This window comes from Brachyhypopomus gauderio, chromosome 3 (genome assembly GCF_052324685.1).
Source record: "Brachyhypopomus gauderio isolate BG-103 chromosome 3, BGAUD_0.2, whole genome shotgun sequence".
NCBI lineage: Eukaryota > Metazoa > Chordata > Actinopteri > Gymnotiformes > Hypopomidae > Brachyhypopomus > Brachyhypopomus gauderio.
Window position 1 is genome coordinate 28,754,684 of NC_135213.1, and position 5,102 is coordinate 28,759,785.

The 5,102-nt window shown below is 42.4% G+C and overlaps 1 long non-coding RNA gene across 1 annotated transcript in view; it reads right to left on the reverse strand.

Moving 5' to 3' along the window:
• Positions 1-2,092: 2,092 nt before the first annotated feature.
• LOC143510973 (uncharacterized) overlaps positions 2,093-5,102 on the reverse strand; it is a 17,952-nt gene continuing 14,942 nt past the window's right edge. Inside the window, exon 3 of the long non-coding RNA XR_013130125.1 lies at positions 2,093-2,272. This is a non-coding gene — a long non-coding RNA (uncharacterized LOC143510973). The remainder of the gene's footprint in view (positions 2,273-5,102) is intronic.

Sequence of the window (5,102 nt, forward strand, 5' to 3'; positions counted from 1 at the left end):
CAAAAAATTCATTTTTTAATAATTTTAGCAGGTTAAGCACGATTTATTTAAAAGGTCAAAATCACAGTAGCTAACCTATACTCAAAAGCAGAGCAACAGAATTGTATTGTAATTCTTATTCTAATTTATTTGATGTTTTTCATTTACCATAATTTGCAGTCTGATGTTAAATGAGTTTTAAATTCAGTCTGATTTGTGATGTTAAATGAGTTTTAAATACAGTCTGATTTGTAATATTAAATGAGTTTTAAATACAGTCTGACTTGTGAAGTTAAATGAGTTTGAAATGCAGTCTGATTTGTGTATGTGGTTTAAAAACCAAACCCTGATATTCAGTTTACTACTTCCTAAGCACAGTGTGCGGAATACTAGTTAAATAGGCATTATATTATTTGAAATGAAATTTGATCTCAGATATATAATCAAACACACACACACACCTTGCTAATGGATGTTATTACAGAAAGCCCAGCTCTTGTGGCACAGTGAGGCACAGCTGCAGAACACAGGCAGGGGGTGTTTATAACAAGCGTTATTTATTACAGGGGGATGTTCATAATGGGGTGTTTATAACAGGGAGGTGTTTATAACAGAAGGTGTTTATAACGGGGATGTTCATAATGGGGTGTTTATAACAGGGAGGTGTTTATAATGGGGATGTTCATAATGGGGTGTTTATAACAGGGGTATTTATAACAGGGGGATGTTCATAATGGGGTGTTAATAGCAGGGGGTGTTTATAACAGGGGGTGTTTATAATGGGATATTTATAACAGGAGGAGTTTTTAACAGGGGGTGTTTATAATAGGGTATTTATTACAGGAGGTGTTTATAACAGGGGGATGTTCATAATGGGGTTGTTTATAACATGTATATTTGCCCTCATGCTACATTCAAATCATTTCTCATGTATGCTGAAATTATGCACTAGAGCATTCAAAGCTTAGGCCAAAGTATATGTTTAAGGGTGTAGTTTAGGAGAGCTTAAGGTGTAGTTTAGGAGTTCTTAAGGTGTAGTTTAGTATTTATGTTGGTGGAGGGGGCTTCTAAAAATGTTAGTGTAAGATGACCAGTAAGAAAATAATTTTCAGTTCTTCTCAGGTCTTATGTTGAACTACTGCTGGATAGACTGTTCATTTATATCCCTGTGTGTGTGTGTGTGTGTGTGTGTGTGTGTGTGTGTGTGTGTGTGTGTGTGTGTGTGTGTGTGTGTGTGATTCATAGGGGACTCCAGTCACAGGTGTATGTGTGTGTGTTTGATTCTTAGGGGATACCACTCACAGGTGTGTGTGTGTGTGTGTGTGTATGTGTGTGTGTGTGTGTGTGTGGGGGGGGGAGAGAGAGTATTTCTGTGATATGTGCAGGTTGGATTTGACAGGTGGAGGTTAAATTTTCTCTAGACTCTATGAGTCTGATCCTCCAGGATTGGCTGGCAGACAGCTGTCCAGTCTCCCAGTCCTCTAGTCCGCCAGTGCTCTAGTCTCCCAGTCTTCTAGTCCCTTAGTCTTCTAGTCCCTTAGTCTTCTAGTCCCCCAGTCCTCTAGACCCTCAGTTCTCTAGTCCCCCAGTCCTCTAGTCCCCCAGTCCTCTAGTCCCTCAGTCCTCTAGTCTCCGGGTCCTCTAATCCCCTGGTCCTCTACACTGCATGTCCTCTAGACCCCCTGTTTTCTAGACCCCAGTCCTCTAGCTCCTCCAGTTCTTCACCAACTCCGGTACTTCTAATTTATATCAGTCTCTTTTCTCTTCCAGCTCATCTTAGCTGTAATTCAAAAAGTTCTCTCACAGGGAGCTGAACTTAGCAAAGAGTAAAGTGACGGAGTGAGAGGGTGAAGGAGTGAGAGTGAAGGAGTGAGAGAGTGCGCTCTTTGCACCATGTGGACTGTGAAACACTGAGGCTGCCTTCATCAACATCTCACCTCCCTAGATCCTCATACCGTGTCACAGCTTGTATGCTTGTGAAATCTCATCTCTGTGTGTTTGTGTGTGTGTGTGTGTGTGTGTGTGTGTGTGTGTGTGTGTGTGTGTGTGTGTGTGTGTGTGTGTGTATGAGTGTGAAAATTAAATAAGCTCTGCAAATAACTGATTCCTCGAAGTAAATATGTTATTATGAACATAATAGGCTTGTAATCAAATAATACGCAGACATGGCTTTTGCATTGGACACCGTCCACATCATGGCCTGACAAGCATCCAAGGCGTTTGTCCTGTGCCTGCGTCTGCCGCTGTCCTGACCACCAGCACACACCCAGAAGGAGGGACGCATCCCATCACACTGCAGTCAGAGCACAAGCAGGAAGACGCGGTAAATACATCTCTCTTATCTTCTGATTTCAACACAAATGTGGTCTGGACATTGCCATGGCAACAAGAATTGCTACTGTTCTCTGGTGTTTAAGCAACTGAGATCCTATTCTGTAACACACAAATGCACGCACGCACACACACACACACACACACACACACACACACACACACACACACACACACACACACACACAAACACGTGCATGCACGCACGCACTCACATATAAAGAACAGATGCTGAAATAATGATACATCTGTAGTTTATGTATGGTGAAGCAACACACAATGAGAGTCATAAACCTTATGGTGAAGACATATCTAGCCTAGTAGTTATTACAGACAACTTAGCAACTTCACTTAGCAAGAGGAAATAAGAACAAAATTAATATTGTTCTTGCTGTTAATGCGAAATCATAATATAATTACATACTTCAGTTGAATTGACCATATTAGCCACCACGTCAATTTATAATTACATACCACTGACAGTATTTAGGGATGTAAAAAAATCATGACCTGTTTGGCAATGTAGAGTTTACCTCAACAAAACATCTAACTCATCAATGGTGGCCTTATAATTATGAATAAGATATTATAACTCAATACATTATCATTTTAACAAGGAACACTTGGAAAATAATGAAACTGGGATATCAGTTCAGACTGGTTCTGTGTATGTTCAGTGTCTTAACAAGAAACAAACAAAACTGATTAAGTTATGCAGAAAATGGATGCCATAGTGCGACCTTGTTTTTACAGAAAATATATTTTTAATCTGTAAATACCAATCACTAAATTAAATGATTGCAATTGTGAGAGAGGATGCACAATAACACCATGACACTAGAGAGGATGTACAATAACACAATGACACAAGAGAGGATGTACAATAACACAATGACACGAGAGAGGATGTACAATAACACAATGACACGAGAGAGGATGTACAATAAGCCAATGACATGAGAGAGGATGTACAATAACACAATGACACGAGAGAGGATGTACAATAAGCCAATGACACAAGAGAGGTTGTACAATAAGCCAATGACATGAGAGAGGATGTACAATAAGCCAATTACATGAAAGAGGATGTACAATAAGCCACAATAATCAATATAGCTACAATAAAGCATAATCTCAAGATTTATTATGGATCATTTATATACATAAATGATCACAACGCAGAACGAATGCAGCTTTTTCAGTAGAATTTTATGACATTGAATATTTTGATTTCAGTATAGTAGAATCGGGTGTGTTTAGCCTGCTGTCGTAGCAAGACTGACAGCATGAGCGAGTGGTGTGTGAGCAGAAGGCCCCCACTGAGTCTGTAACATTCAGACCTGATTCTCCACTTTGGGTCTCAACCCGCTGTTCTAGATCATACAGTTCAAGCCATTAGTTTAATCATCAAGCCTTAATTAATGTATTCTCAAAAAACGAACATGCCATTTTTAAAATGCTTGTTCGGTTTATCACACAGTGACTGGAGTTTGTTCATTTAATGTTTAATTGTATGAACATCTAGACAGACAGACAGAGACACAGCGATACTCGAAGGAGGCAGGTTAGTACGTATAAAGTATAACCTGCTGTATGTGCCTATGGTATGTGTCCAAGCTGAATTACTGCATTAGATGATGCCTTAATCGTGCTGTGTTGTAGTTTTGATTACCTTAAGTGGCACAAATAAATAAGAAGATAAGGTAAGTTGCTTAAACTAATAGTGACATGATTGCACACCTGCCAAATTCCATTTAGATCAGATGTTTAATCCAGTTGTGTAAGCAGATTAAACAACTGATTCAACTAGTTTTTTTTTTTTTTACATTTTCAGTCAGGGGGCATTGGGGAATTATGCACAACAACCCCACGTGTCCCACGTGTGTATTAGCTGCAGGACTGGACAGTCACAGTGTTTGAGTGGGGCACTATGATCTGGGCAGGCAGACGTCTTCGGGAGGCACCTGATCGATCACCAATCCCTCGCGTGTATCTTTCTGCACGGGTTCCCTTCCTGGGCCAGCGCTCCACATTGGGGAGAAGTTCTTTTGAAGTCTGCTGAACGCCAACGGCCCTTTACGGCACTAGACCATGACTAGAGTCTCTAAATGGATTTCAGCAGGTGTGCAATCGTGTTACTATTTGTATATTGTAGCTGCAGTATTCCGCTCAATCTTAAGATGACAATGAACAAGTGAACACACATCAGAGCGTTAAACCATTATCAGACCTGCTCTATTTTCTTCTGCAGAAGAAGATGGCTTCACTGATCAGAGTCATGTTTCAGTTGGAGGTGCTGCAGAGGAACAGATGGAGCATTCAGACATGTGGCCTCCTTCATGTGGTCTTCCTCATCTTAGGTGGCTTGACCGGCGGTCTTCACCAGCAACCGCCTGCTTGCTCAGGTTCTGCAGGACATGCGAGGACGCCCCTCCCCCTCTCAGAGATGGGGGTGGGGCAGGTTTGGCAGGGGAGGGGCCGTGTGGCCCGTGCGGCCGTCTCCGCTCTGCCTTCGTCTGCCGTGCCGCAGGTCTGGGAGTTCCACGGCCGGTCTGGGCCCCGCCGCCCCTCCAGCACGCCCGGCCGCCGAGCCGCACCGCTCAGCCTGTTTCAGCCGTTCCCTTTTTTGTTTTTGTTATTTATTTATTTTTGACAACAATGAGTTTGTGCACGGCGGGTTTCCATAGTTTCCAGCAGGCAGAGCACAGACGAGGTGGGGCTGGCAGAGCAGGCTGGCACGCTCGCCATGGCAACGCCAGGGGGATTGAGCTGCCACATGGCACCGCCGTGCC